This window comes from Medicago sativa, chromosome 6 (assembly GCF_051527215.1).
Source record: "Medicago sativa cultivar Bolivia chromosome 6, Bolivia_mono, whole genome shotgun sequence".
In the NCBI taxonomy this organism is placed as follows: Eukaryota; Viridiplantae; Streptophyta; class Magnoliopsida; order Fabales; family Fabaceae; genus Medicago; species Medicago sativa.
Genome location: NC_140754.1, coordinates 44,024,227 through 44,049,674, shown reverse-complemented (window position 1 = coordinate 44,049,674; position 25,448 = coordinate 44,024,227). Strand labels below are relative to the sequence as shown.

General features: G+C 33.7%; 1 long non-coding RNA gene and 1 pseudogene across 1 annotated transcript; both read right to left on the bottom strand.

Moving 5' to 3' along the window:
* Positions 1 to 8,372: 8,372 nt before the first annotated feature.
* LOC146915358 (uncharacterized) lies at positions 8,373 to 9,664 on the bottom strand. Its single transcript, XR_015013318.1, has 3 exons — positions 9,419 to 9,664; positions 8,956 to 9,306; positions 8,373 to 8,854 (listed from the first exon to the last, which is right to left on the bottom strand). It is a non-coding gene; the product is annotated as an uncharacterized LOC146915358 (long non-coding RNA).
* A 3,564-nt stretch (positions 9,665 to 13,228) lies between these two features.
* Positions 13,229 to 15,141, bottom strand: LOC146915357 (uncharacterized; annotated as a pseudogene).
* Positions 15,142 to 25,448: the final 10,307 nt, after the last annotated feature.

Sequence of the window (25,448 nt, the reverse complement as noted above, 5' to 3'; positions counted from 1 at the left end):
AATACAATATACTCTTTTGTTCTCCCTTTATCCTTTTCTCTCTACTTTTCTATGTTATACAATATCTTGCAATACTTTAGATTAATTTCATAGGACGTTATCAACACAAAACTCTACCAAAGAAATGACTTAATTATCTTGGAGGTTATATTCCTATAAATTTTCTTCTTCTCATTATCTTTGCACTAATTAATCTAATTCATATGATCATGATATCATGTTCTTTTTCTTAGTGTTTATTTTTGTGTTTGTTTGATTCAATTACATAGATTAAGTATGATCTAGTTATAAACACGAGCATAAGATTAATTACAATTGTTACAATGAAAAGAGTTGAAGAAGGTAAAGAAGCAATTTGAATGTTTGATGGTTTTAGGCAATGATTCAGGTTTGCTAATGGTTCATTACATCTTTATGTTTTTAATTTCTCATTTTGTTTCTAATTTGTTTGAGTGAATTATCTACAACTTTTCAAAAAAAAAAATTAGGAAAGGGATAGTGTTAACTTCGCACCCATGAAGCTTAAAAATATAAAACATGATTCATGTCAATTTGAAAAGTTCTTTGAATTGTATAATTATCATTTTTTTTTTATTATTCTAGTTAAATTTTGGAAGAATTTAACAGTGAAGCATCCCTGAAGGATTGCTCAAACAATGGAGATATTTTACGATATAGTTCTCGAAGAACTATTTTTTTCCTTTTAATTTAATATCAATTATTCGTAGAAGATTGCAAAATAAAAATATTGTGATTTTCATTTGTTATTCTTGATAGAGGTTTGTGGTGAGTTCTTGAAGAACTAGACCTTTGTTGACATCTTATGAACTTATGTTTTTAATAAAAAAAAAATTGAATTTTATTCAGTTAACACATTAGCATGTTTGATATTCTTGATAAATATTTGAATAATTTAACATCAAGTATCTCTGAAGGATTGCGCAAAAGAATTGTTCTTGATCCATGTGTATTATAATTCTTGAAGAACTAACTATATATGAAGATCAAAAGAATTGTCCCTGAAGTTTTGTAATATAGCTCCTAAATAATAAGGTGGAAATTAGTATGTGTACTCGTGATAATTAAAGACAAATGCTTTGTCCTAGCGAAGACCGTATGATTTTTTCCACTATGTTTTGTACATGCGGCAGAAGGCTTAGGCCTTTATAAATCCTTAATCTGGGTAGGAGATATGTTGTGAATTCGTTGAAAAATCACACCAATAAAATACTTGATGTGTGAAGCAAAATAACCAAGCAACCAAAATAAAGTGGGTGACAGTTATAAACACAAGAAAAAGTAGAAAACAACGAGAGAAAGAAAGAGAGAACACATGAAAATTTGTTTACCCAGTTCAGTCCAATATTGACCTAGTCTGCGGGAGAGAGCAGCTCTCCGTTCCACTATAATGATGAGTAACTTTACAAAAGAGATATCAAAAGGGTAACAAGAATTAGTCTTCAAACCTAATTCTATCCAAAGTCCCAATCTCTTCCCGTGACCAAGAGACTCAATCCTAACAGTGTTTTGTTCAAGGTGAATCAAAACAATCCCAACCCTAGTGTCTCCCGCTTAGAGAAATCTCTTTAAACCCTAGTTTGTTGTTTATTTCTAAACCCTTGTTTTCAGCCTCCTCTCTCTCAAGGTTTACTCTGATACAAGGATTATATTTATAGAGAAATAAAACCCTCAAAATTATGAACAAATCTCAGGCTAAAAATATGTTTTATTTTTATCCTTCAGCGCAAAATTGTGGCTCGATTTTTTAAAATTGTGGCCTGATTTTTCCAGAAGCAAGACTCCCAAAACTGCACCCAAAATCGTGGCCCGATTTCTCCAAATCGTGGCCCGATTTTGACAGATTTGTGATCCTCAATTTTGAGTCAATTCTCAACAATTCTCCACCTTGACTCTAAATTAGTGATGATGCCAATTTACACCATGTAGCTCCACAAGTTTCCACCCAACCTCTTCAACCATCGAAATACCTTCCGCCTTCTTGAAGATCCTTGCATCCAACTACACTAGGAATTTTAGGTAGTTCCACAAGTCTACTCCATAGCCTCTTCGACCATCGAAATGCCTTCCACCTTTTTGAAGATCCTTGCATCCAACTACACTAGGAATTTTAGGTAGTTCCACAAGTCTACACCATAACCTCTTCAGCCCCCAGAGCGATCAAATTCGTCCTCCTGGAGATACACTTGCTTTCAATTACCCTTGGTCTTTTAGGGTAATCCCACAAGTCATGCTATACATTCTTCAAACTCCAGAATGTCTTTCGTCTTCATGAAGAATTCCCTTGCTCACAAATAGAGCATAATGTAACAACCCAATTTTCGCTAAATTTAATTTAATTGTTTTTATGTGTGTTATATGTGCTCTTATGTGATTAATTGCCTCTGTATGTATTTTTGGTTGGGAATTGAAGAATTCAATGTTAGAATGGTATTTTAGTCATTTTGGACTCAGGGGTATTTTGGTCATTTTGTGAATAGGGGTAATTTAGTATTTTAATGAGGATTATTTTTAGTGCTAAGTGAGAGCTATTATTATTTTACTAAGTTATTAGAGAGTTGTAGTGAATTATTTTATAACCGGTAAGTGACCGTTATTATTATATTTTACCGTTAAGTGGGTAGAAACATTTTGAATTAGATTAGTAAATGGGTTAGGCGCATTAAGGCATTGTGAGTTGAGCCCAATTATGTAGAGCCTATATAAACTCTAGTCTTTAGAGAAAATAGGGTTCCATAATCATTTTACACATTTTTGAGAGGAGATAGAGAGAGAAAGAGCAAGAGAATATAAGGGTTTGAAAAGGAAAGCTAGAGAGGGCTAGAGGAAGGTAGAGGATTCAAGGATTGGAGCTAAAGTGAAGCCTTAGCTTGAGTTTGTGAAGAATTAAGGTAAGGGGGTTAGATTTCAATCCTAATCTTTAGTTGTAGCTTCTTCCCTAATCTTTTGCTTATGTGCTTAATTGAATAAGTGGTTGATTTGAATTTGGTTGTAGAAATTCGTGCTTAATTGTGATGATATGATTATGTACATGAATTGAATGGTAATTGTGTTGTTGTTGTTGAATTTGTATGTCAAAATGGGTATATATGAGTATGATATGTTTTTGTGTGAAATTGATGAAGAATGAAGTTGTGGTTGTTAAATTGTGGATGATTTCATGATTAGATGTTGTTGTTGTTGTTGTTAGATGTGTTGTTGATGAATTGATGCTTTGGGTATCATGAATTGGTGAATTATGAAGAGATTTGTTGTTGTTGTTGTTGAAAGTTGTTGAAAGTTGTGGAAGTTTTGGTGAAATGGTGAATTTTGTTAAAATGATGTTTTAATCTCAAAACTTATGCATGTTTGAGTGTTTTGAAAGGTATATGACCTGTAAACATCTTTTGGATTAAGTTTTGGGGTTTGGAATGATCAAAATTGGGATTTTGGGGTGAAAAGGGTTAGAACCCGTAACAATTTTTGACAGAAACTGTGACAGCACGCTTAAGCGTGCTGCAGCGTGCTCCAAGCGAGCAGTTTCTGGACCAAGACGCTTAAGCGTGCTCCAAGCGTGCTAGGTCCAGAAGCTACTGGAACTTGTACGCTTAAGCGTGCCCATGACGCTTAAGCGAGCAGCACCCTGTTCAGCAACTTTTGATTTTTCGTTTCGTGCACTTGGGGACCAATCCGGGCTTTCTAAAATGTTTCTTTTGACTTGTTTAATCTCTTTTTATACACTTAAACCTACTGGAACATCGTTTGGATCGAATTGGACTTGATTTTGTGAATTGAACTTAACTTTTGAAAAATGGTCCAAGAACGTCAATTTTCCGGAAATAAGTTTTTCTCAGGAAATTGGAGTAGGGTTAAGGTAGTATACTGATTATATGGTTTCTAAAGATGGTTGTGATTGGTTTCATCAAGTCTTAACTTGTCTTGCTTTGAAAATGGGATTTTCTTGAAAAGTGATAAAGAGAGACGAACTTTGTGATTCTCATGATTCCGTCGTGTTTAGCCAGTGAAACGTGAATGTATATTCTACTGCACTCATATGTGGCCTAGAGGTATACTTAGTTGAGGCATTGGAACATGTTTACTTGGTTTTGGTTCAATTGCTTCAGTTATTTTAAAATTGTGGAACGATAGACGAACCTTGTTGAAAATGGTTTTAAAGGCTGATTTCTTTATAAATCTTTCATGACTAGTTTTATATGATTAAATGAGGATATGTGAATGGTTGTTAGGTGTTGAATATGATGTTTATCATAAGGTGTTGTATCTTTCACTTTACTTTGTTATGAGAAAGTATATGGAATTGTTGAGCTATATTGTGTAGTTGATGTTGATGTATGTTGATATATGATGATGACTCTTACTTGAATTGTGGTTTGTTGAATGTGTGGACATGAATACTTAATAATGCACTAGTTGTTGAAGTAGTCAATGTAATTGGAGGTGTACTTTTACATTGTCGTTGGTGGTTATTTATGTTGTAAGTTGCATTATTGGGTCGTTGTTGTATGTCCATGCATCATAATCATATTGAGTCATATGAGAAATGTAAAAGGAGGTGTACTTTTACATAGTTGGTTGTAAGAGGAGGTGTACTCTTACTTAAGATGTTTTGTTGGCATCTACTGGTTGTTGTTATGGTACCACATGCATATATGTGTCGAGTAGGTTCATTGCATATTGGCATGATGTCGTATTTGTGACATGTGAGTGATGATTGTGGGTGATAAGTGTGTTTGATGAGTACATGCTTGGTATATTTGGAACGGTTGAATGTGTATATGAAAGTTAACTGCTCTTGTGAATGATTTGAGTATTGATTTAATTTATTCATGTCATATTGTTATATATTGATTATGATTGATGTGAAGCTAACCTCCAGTGGTTTTCACCGCCTACCTGTCCGTATGGATGGGTAGACGCTGTGCAGGAGTAGTTCACTTTTGGTGAGTGCTTGGATAGCGGGAGCTAATCTCCTTTATCGGTTTGGAGTCATAGGTTTAGGCTCTGATTAGGATGTCGGAGTCTTTACGCTTTTGTTGGATTTATTTTATTTTACGATTTGACCCACTTGTCGGGATTTGGAGAACTTATATGATGATGTGTATTGACCATGGTATATATATGTTTGGAGATGTATGATTTGTATCCGCTGCGACTGTTGAGATGTTTATATATATGCATTTTGTTGATTCGGGGATTTCGTTGAGACGTAGCGTCTATTTCTTGAATATATGCTTTATTCGCGTGTTTTATCGCTTTAATAGAAATAGGGCGTTACACATAACACCCAAGGTCCTCCATAGTCGTACCATTCCCGATGTGTTCAACTTCACCTCAAGCTGAGCTTTCTCTACCTCAACTAGAAAATGCGTACATCCCACTATGTCTTTCACCTTGAAACTCCACCTCAAAGGCTGATCACAAGTATTCTTATACCTCCGCCTCTTCAGACTGACCATGAGTATTCTTACCATCGCCTCTCCAGGCTGATGTTAAGTGTTTAACGTCTCTCCAGACGACCACCACTCTACAAGGCATCATTCCCAAGGTGAGAAACATCACCTTCTTCATCCTCCCAACAACACACCACCAAAGCACCTACATCCTCAAGATGCACCTCAATGCTCTCCAAATCATCAAGGATTTTGTTGAACTCCATAAGTTGTTCCATGATGGACTTTGACTATACGATCTTGAATGAGTAAAGTTGTTGCTTTAGGAATTACCGATGAGGCAAAGACTTTATCATATACAAAGACTCCAACTTTGACCACATCGATGTCGCGGTTGGTTCCTTCGATACATCTCTCAAAAATTTATCCCGAGGCACAAGACAATGACACTTATGGCCTTGTCCACCATCCCGGTCTTCTCTGCTTGAGACATGGTGACCGGTAACACATCTTCACCTTTCAAAGCTTTCTCACACTTTTGATGTATTAAAACCGCTTCCATCTTTACCTTCCATAACCCAAAATCATTATCTTCGGTAAACTTCTCAATATCCACTTCGAACCCATGATACTTGATTATCGATTTGATCCTTGCCCCACGGTGGGCGCCAATTGTTGTGAATTCGTTGAAAAATCACACCAATAAAATAATTTATGTGTGGAGAAAAATAATCAAGCAATCAAAACAAAGTGGGTGTCAGTTATAAACACAAGCAAAAGTAGAAAACAGCGAGAGAAAGAAAGAGAGAGCACACGAAAATTTGTTTACCCAGTTTGGTCCAATACTGACCTTGTCTAGGAGAAAGCAGCTCTCTGTTCCACTATAATGATGAGTAACTTTACAAAAGACATATCAAAGGGTTACAAGAATTAGTCTTCAAACCTAATTCTACCCAAAGTCTCAATCTGTTCCCGTGACAAAGAGACTCAATCCTAGCAGTCTTTTGCTCAAGGTGAATCAAAACAATCCCAACCCTAGTGTATTCCGCTTAGAGAAATCTCTCTAAACCCTAGTTTGTTGTTTGTTTCTAAACCCTTGGTTTCAGCCCCCTCTCTCTCAAGGTTTACTCTAATACAAGGTTTATATTTATAGAGAAATAAAACCCTCAAAATTAGGAACAAATCTCTCGCTGAAAATATGTTTTATTTTTATCCTTCAGCGCAAAATCGTGGCCCGGTTTCTCCAAAAGCAAGACTCCCAAAACTGCACCCAAAATCGTGGCCCGATTTTGACATATTTCTGATCCTCAATTTTGAGTCAAATCTCAACAAGACCTTTCACTAGATAACATGAATTTCACTATAGACTCCACGAAGATTGTATACTACTAGTGTGTGACCCGTGCGCGGACGCACGGGTAAAATGATCTAGAATGCACATGTATTATTGTGAGACCCGTACGCAGACAGACGGGTAAAATGATTTCGAATGTAAATGTATTATCATGTGACCAGTGCGCGCATGCACAGCTAAAATGATATTAGTATATCACAACAACAGGCAAACACAATTCGCTACTCGAAAATGTGTCCAACACCAAAGGACAATCAAACACAATGTTCATATAACACACACGTCATCCACAACATACATTACAAATAACGATTTACAAAAAACATGTTCAATTCATCCAACAACGCACCACAGCCTACATGACTTGTTCCTTCATAATATTCCCACCATCACTATCATATCCAGACCAAACAAAATTATTTCATAAATAGAAATTCTTCCCCTGACAATTGTCCCTTCAGTGGCCAGCAAGTAAAACACCAAAAGCAACAAAAGCTGGGGGGAAAAACTGCCAAAGACCAATAAAGTTATTGACCATTTGACCAACAACCAAGAATAGCTCCCCAACAGTACAAAACAAAAACATCAGCAAGCAGAGCACACAGCAACATCAACCAGTACATTGCACAATATCTGCTATAAATACAACACACTCCTCAACAATCTTCAACCAATTCAAAAATAATACAGCACTACTAAACAGATGGCCAAGTGTTTTTTGGCCTGCATCACACTACTTGTAGTTATTTTACTCCTTATAAACTACATACATATCGACGAAGCAGAAGAAGATGGAGCAGGATTTCTCCTAATTATCATTTTGCCACTATTAGTCTTTGAGTGGATCATTACCATTCGTTTTGATAAAAACAAAGAATAAAGTAATGTACGGTCTCGTCTAATTCTTGCCACCAAATAACACAATATTCTTATGTTTGGAATTCAAAACAGGTTTTTTGTATGAGAATGGGATGCTAATGGTGTTTTCTTGATCCATGCTGCAAGGCAAGATCTTTGAAGAAAGCAACTGCAATTCATCTATTGGCACGAAGCTGTTTTGAAGCTATGTTTAGTAAAATTTATATTTAACATTTGTAGTTGGACTGAAACAATGTCTTCCATTATAGGTTGATCAAAACCTTATGTCATTGCAAATTGTATTCTTATTTCATACATATATATATATATAAGTGGCATTTCAATATTCAACTAAAGTAAACAATAACATTTCTTATATTACTTTAACTAAATATCTTACAAAGATCTACTTTTTTTTATTTCTTATATCCCTCTCATGTGTGTTATTGGAAAGAGAATTTTCATTTTTTGGTTTTTTTTTTTTGGGAAACAGTGTTTCTTAAAAAAAAAAAAAAAGCCTTCTTACCCATTAATTGGATTAAGTGGGAAAAATTGGATAAAGGGCAATTAAAAGATTTACACTACATATAAATTTATTATATACACATTGATTGATAAACAAAATAAAATTATATTCCGTATGTCTTTTAAAATCCAAACACGAAAATATTCATAAAAAAAGGGGCAGGAATTCGATTGCAAGGCTCTTAGTAAATTATCTTGTACACATTCAAGCAACTGATAGAAATATATAACCAACAAAAATAAAAATATACCTCCATTCATGCCTCCATTCACACAATAGTAGCTTGATACATAACTACCTCAAGTAGGTAAAACATACACAATGGCTATTTAAACAAACATCACAAAATAAACTTGCAAGTTAAATACAAAACAAAACATACAATAGTTAAAAAGTACAACAGAGGTCCAAACGCATATCATCGTTTACAACCCACGCGATTGCAGCTATGGCTGATATCAATTAGTCTAACTTGAACACATGACATTTTTTATAAGGATTGAATACCGAAAATTTGAAGCGGATGGTATCCCAAGCATTGAAGTTGTTGGATGAGCAAAATTCTTTCCAATGAAATCCTAATTTAACCTTCGACGGATTATCCTTCAGAAAGACTTCAAAAAAACAGTGGACTCACCTGTCAGTACATGGTATAAGATAGTAAAACCTTTCCATCCTAAGAAAATCAGCGAATGTGTCTGACAATAGCTGAAAAGGAAATATAAAATATTCAGATAATGATATCTTTAGAGCTAAGAAAAGTAAATTCATAACGATAAATTTATTTTTAAAAACTAATTTCATTTTACCTATTTTTGCTTTGATACATCCAAGTCAGTGAGACAAATATCAAAGCTAAAAGTATGTTGTGGATCTCCACTCCTACTATGGAAAAAAGGAACTGAACTTGTAAAATTAGCAAGCTGAAAAGACTGAATGCTCAACACATCTTTCCCATAATAATTAAACTGAACCTCAACATCCTCGGGGAATCCATGATAAATCTCAATGTCCTCCCATCCCTTTACTATGAGTGGATTGATTAGAGATTTGTTAAATTTAATCCAATGGCCACCTCTTTGTTCGTTAACCAAAAAGAATTTAGAACCCAACTGCTCATGAAAGTAGTCTATAAACGCTAGTTCAATCTCGGCATGTCCCTTAACAAATTATAATATAGCAAAAACTGAGTCAATCAAATCGATATTCAAACAAAAGCAAAGAATAAATATAACTAAATAATTTAAAACCAAAATTTTTTAAAAATAAAACCTGAAATGACAAATGAACGGCAGTAAAACTGGTGATGGGACTGTTTTGCTTAAATCTCCTAATACCATCCATTGTAAAGTTACAACTGCGTTAAGTAAATTTAAAGAATTTGCAGCAAATTTAACAAACAAAGAATAACTTGAAAAGGAATGAGTGACCAACATACATTGATAACTATAATATAGAGATATAATCATTACAACGAAAGAACCTGTGAGAATAACTTGATTCTTGAACAACCAAAAAAGACAAAAAATTGTAACTATTTAGCCCATCCATCACTTCCAAACGCTTTATATATTTATTTTTATGCATTATAATGATTGAATCGTCATCATACTACATGCACAAAAGTGGCACTATACACTCACATGATTCATCCATAGATCCCTTACTACTAATGGATGGCCACAATACTCTTAGAATGATAGCTAAACAGATACATAAAGTAGTAAGTGGGGGAATGCATACAAAATACAGACCTGTAGTGTAACACCCCGTTTTCGCAACGTAAAAATTTCATAACAATTATCAGAGTTTTTCATCACAAAGTAATTCGTTAAAACATCACAACTTAACAACTTGACTTGACAATGCATCTAGACTCGACTATGCAACTCTTAACGTCTTAAACCATCTTTGATCATCATGAAAATGCAAATGCATGTCGTACCAATCTAGGGCATAAGCCCTCATCGTCGTTGAGCATAAATATACTCCTAGGGCATAAGCCCTCGTCTTCGTTGAGCAAAAGCTCCTAGGGCATGAGCCCTCGTCTTTGGTTGAGCAAAAGCTCCAGGGCATGAGCCCTCATCTTTAAATGAGAATGCATGAACTCAACATCTTACGTCTTAGAAACTTCATGAACATCTTACAACTCTTTGACTTAGACCGACATTTACATCTTAAATAAGATCAAAAGCAACATATGCAGCACTTATAAATTCATATCATAACAGCATCGTAATATAACAGCATCAAATGATAGTCAACAACATCGTAAACATCGTATCAACATAAGCATCATAATTAACACATATAGTGCATAAATAACAATATCACATCTTTATATAACTCATCTTTATATCACACATCTTTAAATAACACATCATTGCACATCTTCAAATAATACATTAATTACACTTAATCAAATAATTCATCAATTACACTTTGTTAAATTACTCATCAATTACAGACCCTCGAATATTTTATTATTTACAAATTAATTACATATCAGGTTTTCCTTCATTAATAACGAACATATTAATTCCAGCCAAAATATCAAGTACTCATCATTCCTATGTTATCTCATTTCATCTCATTACTAATTAATCCTTTGATGTCTCTTAACTAAATTGTAAGCCACCAACCAAGTTCCCCAAAGCTTTGATTCATATAGTCTTTTCTTATTGCCGTGCCAAGCCACAATTATTGTACTTTGATTTACTTTTATTTTATTTTATTAAGACTATACGTAAATTTGAATCCAATAGACTTCTAGTAGTCCAATCCTATTTCTATTTAAACCTTCAGACCTTAGAGAATTGACATGGAACATATGTTCACAAAATATAAAATTTGCATTATTCCTAATCACACTATTCGGTTACCTTGGCATCGTGTACTGGAACTCTTTTCCTAAATTTTTATACCGAAATTTCAAGTTATAAACCACTAAAATTAGGCACCTGCGCATACGGGATATCGCAAATGAAAATTTATCAATCCTATGATCATAGACATATATCATTTATCACAATACAATAGTTTTTAGAAAGCCACAATCACAACTTAACCATATTCCAATCATGAATTTAGCACATCAAAATCATAGATTTAGAGACAATCATATACCCAAAATTATAGCAATATTATATAACACAAATTGAACATGTAATCATCAAAGACCATAAAAAAAATGGAAAACAAAACCCTTCACTACCCATACGTTCATACAACCCTTACGGTGAATAGAGACTCCCCCCTTACAAACTCATCCTAAAGCATGATAGATGGAATCTAATGATTCACATACCTAATATTAGTGAAAGATAGTCTCACCCTTACCTTATAACAGATGAAATCGGTAACCTCCAGGGTTCTCTCTTCTTCTCTTGTCTTTTCTCCCTTTTTCTCCTTGTTCTCTTCTTTTCCAAAAAGCGGTTTAACGTAAAACTCTTTCTAACCTAAGCTTCGGTATTTATAATACTAATCACTCTTCCTAAATCTATTTAGGCCCAATAACTTATTCTTCTTTCTATTCTAACCTCCAATTCTACTTACACTAATAATTCTCATATTCTAATAAATAATAGAATAATGCGACATAATAAAATACTAACACCTCATATATATAAATAAATCACATAAATAGATTCTAACTTAATAAAAATAATTAAATAAAAGGAGGGTGTTACATGTAGGGTACCTCTCGCATTCAATATTACAAAACCATCCACCACTAATAATACAAACATAAGTGAATATAGTTCCCAACAGGATCCTTAGTCCATCCATGGATTTGTTTGGCAATTTCACGGCTCCAATCAGAAACAAAATGCAGAGGCACTTGTATCACATCCTACAAATCAACAATTGATATATTGAAATCGACATACAAATTCAAATATACATAAACAGTTAAAAAAACTATACATGTAAATTACCTCAACAAGCGAGATCGTGGTATGGAACACCCTCAATGGCTCAGAGCTACCACCGGAATGTTCACCGATGAAAAATGCAAAATAAAAAATTAAATTCTAAATAAAAAAGACAATAAGAAGAACCATTAAATAAAAAACTAACATGGTTAATACGGAAGAAAGACCATTATCATCTATTCCATACTAAACTATCTTTGAACCAGATGTGTATAAATGAATTAGACCAAAACACGTTACACATATGATTAACCATGTTAATGTGAAAAGCATAAGCCCTTATCAATTTTGCCATACATTCACCATCCTTTGAATGCATGTAAAAGAGACCCTTTATAACTCTGTATCAAAACACAGGTAATAAGGATGTTGAATAGAAAAAACAGCAAAGCATTTTGCATGCCTGGAAGTAAAAATTAGGCAAAAAAAATATAACAGATGGAATAAAAATAAAACCCCTACAACAGACAAAAAAAAACATCTCCAATCTAAACAAACATCATCGATCAAAGAACCAAATAAAATAACAGGAATTCATACAAGAATAAATACACAACTGATCAAAGATCTGGGCATACATATAAGTATTGTAAAATATAAAAATAAAAACAGAAGAAAAAAATTAAAAATTCGAGAAAGTACAGAAAAGAAATAATGTAAGATTCTTTTCCATTTTTGAACACTTACTGGTTGTCCAAGTTTGTCATTTTGGTTTGAAAGGGACCAATCTGTAAAATAGGATCAAAGTAAAATTCTCAAGTTTACACCTTCTAATATCACGGCCGAATAAAACAGAAAAGAAACCCTGCATCTGTTTCAATCAGAAACGGGTCATGGAAAATTTAGACCCGAAATAGGAAATTTTTGGGCTCTAGCTGACCCATAAACAAAGGCCCAATTTATAATATGATTTACTTTAACATAATACAGATATAGAGGAGGTATGCTGTAGAAAATTGAAGAAAATGGCGTGACCATGATTATAGTAGGATATATTATAATAAACATACATTACTTCAGAGCATTATTATACATAAATTACCCTAGCAACTCATTAAAGGAAGATAAACACGTCCATGTTGTTTACATAAAAAACGAAAAATTAAACAAACTGAATCAAAATAAATATTCTTAAATATCAACTAAACTATATGTTGCCAAGTTGCTCGACGAAACCACTCTTCTGGAAAACTTCTGGGTAAACAACGTTGGTAGTCGTGTTAGAAGACTCTCCAGACTCATCAGCAATCAGAATTTTCAAACCAGTTCTAGACTTGACCCGAGATACAGCAACATATAACTGTCCATGAGTAAAAACAGGTCTAGGTAAATATGGACCAACATGAGACAATGTCTGCCCTTGACTCTTATTGATAGTCATAGCAAAACAAAGACAAAGATGGAATTGACGTCTTTGAAAAACAATTGGAGCATTTGCATCAGAAGGTATCAAATTCATACGGTGAATATAAGCCATCTCTGAACTATGAGGTCCATTAACAACTTGTACAGTGATAACATTTTTTCCCAAACTAATTATGGTTAATCGAGTTCCATTGCAAAGACCAGATGAAATATCAATATTTCTAAGAAGCATTACCGGAACACCGACCTTAAAATGAAGTTTATGGTTTGGCATGCCAGAAGACTTTATATCATTCAAAAATTCAGGAGTAATCCAACAACGATCAATCCCAGCATCCTCGTCGTATTTCAAAACAGAATCAGAACTAAAATACTCTTTCTCTTCTCCAAGAACCAAAGACATTACACAATCATTAACCTTCTCAACCAATTCTAGCGTAGGTTCCAAAATAGCCCGATCCTGAAAAAAAGAAGGTTCTTTCATATTAAGAAATAAATTGGGATAAATCACTTCAACAATATCACCAACATGATTCCTCGAATTCTTGATGCAAATATCATCGGGAATTTCAATAACTGATTCTCCATCATTATCAATACCCAACTTTCCATCACCAATATCAAGAATCCACTTAGCAAACAACCTCAATGACTCATTCTCGTCATGATCTGCAGATGATTGCAACCTCATGTTCTTTGTCAGCTTTAAATCTCTGCAGCGACGCCACAACAAAGACGAATTAATGCATGCATGAACAATATCAACACGACTACCCTTTGGGACAACGGGTAAAATCTGTCGAAAATCTCCACCTAAAACAATCGTCTTTTCCCCCAAATGGTTTATCATATGCACCATCAATAACATTGCTCATAATGTCACACAGAGTCCTATCAAATGCTTCAAAAGCCAAACGACTTATCATCGGAGCTTCGTCCCAAATGATCAAACTTGTCATAATCAAAAGCTGAGCCTTTTTACTCTCCTATTCAATCCTGCAAATTGATTCCTCGGTCAAAGACAACGGTATTCCAAAAAGAGAATGTGCAGTGCGACCACCAGGAAGCAGTAAAGACGCAATACTACTAAAAGCCACATTCAGAACAACCTTCCCTTCTGAACAAAACCGATACGAAAGTGCATTCCAAAGAAAAGTCTTTCCCGTTCCACCATAGCCATCAACAAAAAGCATCTGTCCCAATTCATTGTCAACAGCATTGACAATTTTTTGATAAGCAAGCATCTGATCACTATTTAATGAACCAAAATGCTCTCCATGTTTTGACAACATCTCATCATGGTCATATGACAACTCATTAGCCAACAAAAGATTATTAAAAATAACCACGGGTGGGTTTATTATCTTCGGCATGCAATCAAACTCATCCAATGACTTTCCATTCATTCTAAGGTATTTGTCAATATCAATCAAACAAAGCTGCTTCAGAGAAACTCACGTGTAAAAATAGGTATCAAAACAAACCCCCTTTCTTGACATTTCAAAGACAGTACAAACTTAAACAATATCTAAGAATGATGATTACCTGTCGATCAAGCAAAATCATCTCAATGCAACCAACCTTCCCTGCCACCATACAACTCTCAACAGTCCACAACTTCAAAACCCTAAGAGTGATGGACCATTCTTTCCTATGTGGTCGCAGGGAGAGAACACTCTTGACAGGAAAGTTCATTCTGAACAAAGCTTTTGAAAACCAAACTTAACAATATTTCAAAATTTGTAAATATAAGAGAAGTATTGAACTTATAAGGTAGGATAGTAAGGACATATATAAATAATGACTTCTCTATATATAGACACATAAACGTAAAAAGGTGGTATGTATGTATTAACACACATGCAATTGTGCCTCAGATTTAAAAAAATAATAATAATCTTCCTCTTTCATGAGCAAAAAAGGGGGACTCTCAAATCCCCATTTATGGCATAAACTGTAGATGTATGTAGAGAGGTATGGTGGAGTCAAATTGAGGGCTACACATGATCTCATGCAGCTAGCCAAATAGTATAAATGGTAAAGTTAGTATCCAAAATAAGATATAGTTTAGTCCTAACCAAGTCAGAGAACAAAATAGCAATGAACCTCAAACAGTAGGGATGCAGTGAAATGTAATCTTAAATTGATATGGATCAATTGACTGTCAAGTAACAAATAAAATTCTACCCAATATAGAAAATGATAAAGTAAAATAAATATGGTCATTTTTTAGGTTAACAAAGCAGAATTACCCGGTTTTCATGGATAGTGGGTGAAGATAGCCAACCTGCAATTAGAGTTCTATGAATTATAGAAACCAAGTAATAAATGGAATGCACACCAAGGCTAATTTATGGACCAAGTAGCTGACAATGGCGGTTCAAAGGTACACTTACAATAAAATTAAATACAAATTTTGAGCAAGCAAACAGTTGCCCAAGCCAAATGCATCAAACTCAAGCTAAATGTACATTAAGATATTAGGATAAATCACTTTGAAATATTGTAACTTGTGCCTAAATGAGACTAAACATTAACTAAACGTGAAAACTCCAGTTAATCAACTTAAGAAAGGATAGAATGCACAAAATGGGGTTTTCAAAAAAATATATACTGAATGAAATAATTAGAGAAAATGAGCCACCAAAGCTATAAAAAGATGGGTAATAATAGTCACTTTGGTCCCTGAATATGTGATGAGTAGTCAAAATAGTCGCTCAATGTATCGAAACTTCAGAATAATCCCTGATTATGCACTTCGTTAGTAAAAATAGTTCCTGATGTTAAAATGTTTCATTAATATTGTCGGATTAATCCTTCAATATACTTACGTATTGTCATATCAGTCCTTATAAGTACATGTTTATTGTCATTTTAGTCCATATATGAAAAGAATTATTGTGAACATTAAGAGATTATTTTAGTGTTAAGGACTATTTTGACTAAGAAAGTGCACAATCAAGGACTTTTTTGAAATTTTGATACATCGAGGGACCAAAATGACTACTCGTTACATATTCAGGGACCAAAGTGACTATTACCCCTAAATAATTACATTTAGGTGTAACTTTCTGTGAGATAATGGAAACAAACATTTCATATGACCTTTATATATTATAGGGTAAAATATACATTTCATCTCTGCAATTATAAGCCATTTGATTTTTCATCCCTGAGCTTACTAATCCTCCCGTTTTTCCCCTGTAAAAGTTAATCATTTGAAAATTCATCCCTCAGCAGAGTTAATCATTGCCACGTCACGCGAAATGACCAAAATGCCCTTAGTTGCTTCAGTTAAACAGAAAAGGACCAAAATACCTTCTTTCATCAACTAAGGGCATTTTGGTCATTTCGCGTGCATATGAGTGATTAACTCTGATGAGGGACGAATTTTCAAATGATTAACTTTTACAGGGGCAAAATGGGAGGATTAGTAAGCTCAGGGATGTAAAATCAAATGGCCTATAATTGCAGGGATGAAATGCATATTTTACCCTATATTATAATGTGCTAAAAAATTATAGACGTGACCCATATTCTTATGCCATATGTTGTCAAAATACTCTAGATTGACATGCATCACCTTTGTTTTATGAGTTATTTACTACTGATGTGATAAAACAATCTCAATCCAAATACCCATAGATAATCTCTAAAAAAAAACATATCCATATACAAACTTATGTAAATTAGATCAATGACATTTTTAATAGAACCTTTGGGCGAAAAAATTAGTCACCCATGACACAACTATCTTCGTTGAAACAAAAAAAAAACTTCAAAACCTTTAGGCGCACGCGACGATTTAAAAATATTACGACACGCTCTTAGAATTAAGGTCATTTCAAGTAACACAATTACACGCTTATACTCAATAAATAAGGTTAGATAAACGTGTCCCGAAATCGAAATGCGGGTCAGCCAATATACATGATTCGCACAACACGATACAACGAACACAAAATTATTTTATTTTCAAACTGTCTAATAAGGCATTATAACAGTGTTGTTCACGTCGCATCTGATGTCCATATCAATGTTCGTGCAATTAAAACCATACCAATATCGCTAACCCTATATCGATGTACATTTATTTAACCCTTTCAACATCAGTTCACTTTTATTTTACATTACATCTATTGTATTAATTATCGAAGACATCTCCTAGTAGAAAAAAAAGGGATCATCTACTCACATGTTTCATACAACGGTAGTAACGATGTTCAATCAGGGCCATTCTTGATCATTTTACAATAACATGCCAACCTTGGTGGTGTTAAATAAATTCCACACCATTGAGGGATAAATAAAATCAATAAATCCCACATCATTTTACAATACGTTTTCAAATCAACCAAGAGAGGATCACTCTTAAATAAAATCAGGAAAGACACTAAGACGACAAAAAAAATAAAGTCAATCCAAAAACACAACTTGGAGGGATAGTTTCCACGTGCACTGTGTCTCCAAATAAGAGAGTAGTAATAATAATAATATTCCAATAAATGGAAAAGATACATAACAATAAGATTAACATAATATTTCATATATGATTAAGATAAACACTTATACAAACACATGAAGATAAATTCAAAAGAAATGACAAATTACAAAGTAGATCACAACACAATCACAATAAAAAAAACATTGGAGAGAATGAAGACACTATCATTCCAAATACAAACAAATGGTTGAGGCCATCCCACAGAGGCACATACCACATAACAAACTGTTATTTATAGGAAACACCTTAAACAAACACCAATGACAAAATGTCATTATGAAAAACTACAAAACTACTCAAGGATTATGTATGTCTTGGTAAGCCTTGCAATTTTGGAAAGAATATCGGACTGAACATCTTCAAGGTCATTGCACAAGTCAATGTACTTCCGCTTGGTAGTAAGAGTGACAGATTTCGAAATAGTTTCATTGCAAGCAGTCGCTGCAGAATTGTCATCAGCAACTTTCTCAACCTCTTGTTGAATAACCTGAGAATCATCTGCAGCTAATTCCTGGAGTGGATCCTGACAAAAAAAATAGCAAAGTCAATGAGACTCTTGCAACCTATGCATCAATTTTCTGAATGGAAAACACTCATACAAACGATCATTACTTAGCTGTTAACTCACCTTGTCAACCCTGGTGGTTAGATACTTACTAATAAACATTCCCACCAAAGAAGGATCATAGCATAATCCCAACACCTCATAAATCATAGCCTCATCAGAAACATCAAGCAACTTCTTTCCAACTTTGAAGAGCAATGACTCACCATACATAGACTCCATATCATCAGGATAGAGGGATGATGCACCAGACTGCGCATACAAACATTGCAATTTAAAAAAAAAATTCTAAGCACATTTAGCCAACACATCAAAAAGGTATGATAGAAAAATCCAAGTTAAAATGAAAATCACAATACCATGGAGATCAACATCATGCAAGTCTCAGGGGCAATCTTTTTGACAACATCATCTTACAACACAAAAACAACATCATTCTTTAGATCAGCAGCCCTGATTTTAAGCATAAACTTGCATAAATTTATCAACAAATGTAATAAGAATGTCAAACATTGCATCACAAAAATTGAATAACAAACAGTATTATACTGATCAACAAACCACCTTGGATTATCCTGATCACCAACATTCTGATGCCACATATTAACCCCTTCCACAACACCTACATAGCATGCAGCAACAAAAGACACTCCTTCAATCCTAGAAGAAGAAAAATCGAAAAATTTTCTTATGTTTTCTACCTCCATAAAACCATAGAGTTCATTCATCCTATACGACAAAACAACCTTACCGGAAGAATCACCCATATCCAAAAATTGAACAATCAAGTACACATAGATAAGTTTGATACTGACATGAATATGTGGAGACTATATATAGATAACTAAATAACCAATGCATAAAAACCTAGCTACTTGTTGGAGGGAAAAGGCAAGTTTTAAAAAATACAATATAAAAATGAGGGACATAGCCCTAGTATACATGCATGGCTAAATATAACCACAATTACAAAATTGGAAATACTCGAAAGTAATAATAATTCCACAACCTAATCTCCAAATAATTATGATTTAAGCACACATGACATATATCCATTAAAAAAACATTGACCAGCACATTGTGATCCAAAATAATGTACAAATGAGACAATACATTATACATCAATATTTCTTATAGAAAAATAAAAACTGCAACCAAAAAATTGAATCGCAATGGCCATCCATAAAAAAACTCAAAGATTAGGTTACAAATCAATATTAAAAGAGACTAATTATGTATTAGACACAATTATAAACAATAAAGAAGTATGACATAAAAACCTAGCCTCTAAACCTCCCAAAAACAAATAGAAATTGATATTTAGAACCATATAGGGATGACCCTAAAAAAAATTATAAAACTCTTTTTAGTATTAGTACATATGATCAGGACTAAAGACTGACCAAAAACAAATAGAAATTGATATTTAGAACCATATAGGAATGACCCTAAATTAAATTTATAAAACTCTTTTTAGTATTAGTTCACATGATCAGGACAAAAGACTGACCATTTATAGAGCAAAAGCAACCTATATGTAAGCATGAATCGTATAACATAAAACAACCAAACAATTAATGCAAAATGACAACACAGTTGCTGATTCCAAATAAAGTGATCCGAAATCCTAAATAATGGTCGATTATAGAAGTAGATGAAGGAATAAGCCGCATTTAGACCATCATATACTACTTAAAGCAAATCTCAATAAATGTAAGAGAAGAAAACAAAAATATAACCAAGCACAACTGTCAGTTATGGATGCAAGACCTAGTATAGACCTGTGAAAGCCTACAGACATGTACAAAACAAAACTGCCACAGCCACTCTTTCTACGATCCAAACACACCAAGCACCACTTGCATGATTAAATCAACAAAATCAATTATACATTTTGATCCAATACCTAACAACTAATAAGGCCAACAAAATCAACTATCAACCTCAAGGATAAGTTTCTAATTTTTTTCAAAATCAAACATTCCAAATTCAAGTTAATATGATTAAATCAAAATAAAATTAACCACAGAAGACAACACCATCACGATCACTATACAATACAACCATAAATCATCATCTCAATAATCTAATCATAACCATTTGGCACACAGATCTTTACAATCACAATAACCCAGTTATAAGAATCAAAGCAAAAGCATAGTCATCAAACAATAAGTTGTTTACAATGACAAATACAATTTCTTAACCAAAAGCAGACAAAACATAAAATTCACCTGTGTCTGAAGATGAGGACTGAAAATCAGACAAAAACCCATCAACATGAGCAAGAGAAAGATGATGTACATTCTGAAATTCGATGCGATAAACCCAAAACACAAAATTGTGCATTTCAAAAGAGATAATGGGTGCTTATCGACACAGTGCCCATGCCTCTGTTAATCTCTACTAAGTGCGATGGCACCAACCCAACTGTAAATACCCAACATATAATCAATTAATGTTAATAGTTTATAACCATATGGCGTAGGACAACACACATAGATACAAAGGAGACAATATATATTTTAAGTGGTTTTTTTATATCTAACCTTTTTCATGTCTCTAGCATATAACAAAAAATAAATATAAAAGACTTCAAGGACAATAGAAATTTTAAATGGTTTTTAATCTCTAACCTTTAACCATGCCTCCATCAATTTATATAAAAAATAAAAAGAATAAGTTGAGGACAATATAATTTGAAAGTGGCTTTTTCTCCAAACATTTTTTTACTTATCAGCACTTTAAAGGAAAGTAAATAAAAAAGAGGTTAAACACAATACAAATTTTAAGTTGATTTTTTTTCTATAACATTTTCCATGTCTCCAACAGTTTACAAGAAAATAAATAATAAAGAAGTCAAGAACAATACAAATTTTAAGTAGATTTTTATCTCTAACATTTCATATGTCTCTGGCAATACACTGAGATCTGTTTGCATACCATTTTCCTGAGTAAAAATCAAACCATTGAGTATCAACATATCCATCTTAGGTCCACAGCAAACATGATATCTTAGGTTGTTTAATATGAAATCAAAGGTGTATTTTACAAAATCAATAACAAAAACATCCACTAACACACCAATGTTTGGTCTACACCAACCCTTCTATTAATTGCTGTATTACAGAAACTTAGTAACATTACTCAAACTCAATCGCATATTAACCTATTTACTTGTGTTACACAACATACCATCAAAATCATAAATATCTTGCAAAAAAAAATAGGACAGCACGAAATAATATTAATCAAGCACAAATATTTATATATATATGGTCCTTGAATTACATCACAGTTCCACACATAATCATCCAGTAGAACTGCATACTACACCAGCTTCCCAAAGACACTAAACATAGGTAGTTGGTCATTAGCAAATGGAAATAGATAACTTAAATGAGTGAGGTCGCAGACAATGCAACCACACCACAACAGCTAATTTAAATTAAGCAGAATCACATCACACAATAACCACTCCTACACAATATTATAACCTAATCATCAACAACACTTGTGGATGACATCTAGACACATCCTCCATTATTTATCCGGTAATCCAGCAAACGAAACAACACGGCAACACAGCAGCACAACAAACACAATTGTCCTCAATCATCCTTGAGAACAACAAACTTGGACCTCTTCTTCGTGGCATCATGAGCAACCTCATCAAATGCATATAACAGGTTCCTCTTGGTAGATCTAGCACGAGATGTCTTTTTTGGTTTAGAGGCAACATCAGCCAGTGGGGTAACAATGAGGCCAGACACAAAATCCTCGACCTGGGAATCAACAACATAATCAACATCATCATCATCATCAAGGCTTTCCAGGCCAGCTGCATCTTCCTTATGTCCATCCTATATAAACAAAAAAATTATTGCCAAGTGATGACAGTCCGTCATATCACATTTTTAGAGTCTTTTTAATTAAGTTTTTAGTTTATTTTTATTAGTATAGTGTTTAATTTTAGACTCATTTTAAATAAATTATTGTTTTTGATTTATTGAATCAAGTAGTATTATTACTATTATTGGTTAATTAGTGTGACATATTCTTGGTTAAAGAGAATGATAAACAACTAGTGTTGTACCACTTGTCTAGCCTAACATGAAATGGAAGTGTGAATAGAAATATATGCATAATTAGATGAAAAGTTATGCTTTGACCAAGTGAGAGTTATTGACCCAAGAGAAGACAAAGGAAAGGCATGCTATGATAAAAAGGGGGCTGCCGCATAACAAAATTGAAGGGAAGAAACAACACAAGAGAAATAGGAAACCAGCTTGCATTGAAAAATATCTTTGTACTACTACCACACAACTACACGTGGACAAGCAAGAGAGCAAGTTGTATTTTAGTTAGAATATTTAGCTACATGTAGGACCATGGCCTTTGGATTAAAAATATCTGCACACATGTGAGACTAGGTGGCATAGAAGCTCCTCACGTGGGAAAGGAGAAAGAGCAAAATGTTTTGAGCAATTGGTGCCTATAAATACACATGCAGTGAGCAAAGAAAAAGAACACACGTTGGAAGAGGAACAACACAATTACATACATATTTATTTTCTTAAGTTAGTTTACATTTTAAGAGAGAGGTTAGAGATATTTCTTGAGAGAAACACAAAGCAATTGGTTTAGGAGTAGATTCAATCTTAGATTCATTGAGACATCAAGGATCTTTGCATGGAATCTTCATCTTTCCTTCATCCTTTTCATAGTTTACATGTCTATGTGTAACTATCATCTACTCTTGTAGTATTGAGGTAATCAAACAAGCTATTATGTAATCTTTTGATCTTTTAATACATTAGGTTCTAGCTTAATAATTCAATATTGTTGTTATTCTTGTTCATAATATTTTCAATAAGATTCAAGATGATTTGGACACAAACTCTTGAATTTATAACTAGAATAACAATCTATCTTAAATTATATCACTCTTGACAAGTTTGTAAATCTTTGATAATCACTTTTAATCAAGAACTTAATGCTTTCGGACATTTAGTCAGGCTGGACACGGTCGATTAAGTTATCCGATCGACTTTGTTATCTTTTAAATGATTTGGTCACAACTGTTTAAAAGATAGGTTATAAAAATACATATCGTTTTATGACACGATCGATTATGTTATCTTTTAAATGATTAGGACACGAATGTTTAAACGATAACTTGGAAATAACAATATCACTTTGGACACGAAGGAGGTTGTAGAAATGATTGTGATAATATTGGTTATAAAGCTAGAATCTGTTAATTGATCGAGAGATTACAGTTGTTACGCTTGGTTGATGTCTCTGACCTCAAGCTGAATTACTCTATCTCTTCTCATTATTATTTTATTATTCTGTTATTTGATTTAGAGATGGTAAGTTATTACACTTGGTTGATGTCTCTGACCTCAAGTGGAATTACTCTATCTCTTATCATATTTATTTTATTGTCAACTAGAATTAATTAAACAAACAAATTATACCCGAACTCTTAATATGAATTATTGTGAAAATACTCATGATTGAACGTAACTCCATGTGGAAACGATCCTATATTATACTCACGTATAAAATAGTTATATGAGATGACATGTACAAACAAGATAATAAACCCACGTAAAAGTCTTTCATCAAAATGGCGCCGTTGCCGGGGAGTAACGGAATTTATCATAAGTAATGAAACAATTTTGTCATGTTAAGCAATTTTGCACAAAATTCTTTCTTGTATATAACTTATACTTTTTCTAAACACCTGATTTCAGGATGTTATTGTTATGTGTAATATAAAATAAGTTTATTATTAATTACATCAAAAGTATCTTCATTTAAAGAGAGAAGCATTATATTTACCAACATCTAATGCTTGGTAAATATGGATTCCACTTCTTCCATTAATTTAAGAACCTTTTGATGTAAACTAACAAGTTACTAACTTAAATCAGATTTTCATATTCTTTTTCCTTTTTGCTAACCACCTGGTATAGTCTCTATGAACTTTGTGTATGCGAGGTACTGTTGCTAAAGAAGACCTTCAGTTTGATCCAGAGATAGAGAGAACTGCTAAGTTACTTAGAGCACAAGCAAAGGAAGCTAAGAGGTTAGCCGGGCTGGCTCAGCCTGAATCTTTACTTTTTATTCCTTCTCCTACCGGTTCGGTTCATACTATATCACTTAGTGGTTCTTCACACTCTTCTGCACCATCATCTCCGAAGAGTGAACCAGTTGTAGACATGGCTAATAAAGGAGAAAATAATGATGCTCTACCAATGTGGGTTAATCCGAGGAGGTTAGCTAATCTTGGAAATCGAAAAGTCAAATCAATTGAGCTGAAGTCTGGGTTGATAAATCTGATAACTCATAACCAGTTTACCGGTATGGATCATGAGGATCCATATAAACATTTAACTAACTTCTATGTTATCGCCGGTACACTAGGAATGAAGGAAGATGAGGAAGAAGGTATGTTCGTGCAATTGTTTCCTCATTCTTTGATCGGGAAGGCTAAAGAGTGGTATATTGATCAACCAACTTCTTTGATGGAAAACTGGACTGAGCTAGAGAAAGCATTTCAAGAAAGATTCTTTCCTGAGGATAGACATCTTGAAGCTAAAACATCAATTACAACTTTCGCTCAAGGCCAAAGTGAGTCTCTTTGTGAAGCTTGGGAGCGCTATAAATCATTGCTAAGGAATTGTCCAAAGCATGGTTTTGATAGCCAAATGCAACTATATCTTTTTCGTCAAGGGCTGCAAGATATGTCCAAGACAATGTTAGATGCTAGTGCTGGTGGTTCTATTGCTTTGAAAAATCCAGCTGATGCTGTCAAAATCATCAACCAAATGGCTCTCAACACAAGAAAATCTTCTCACAACCGGAATCCTCAACAAAGGAAAGCCGGTATCCTTGAACTAGAAGCAAATGATGCAGTTTTGG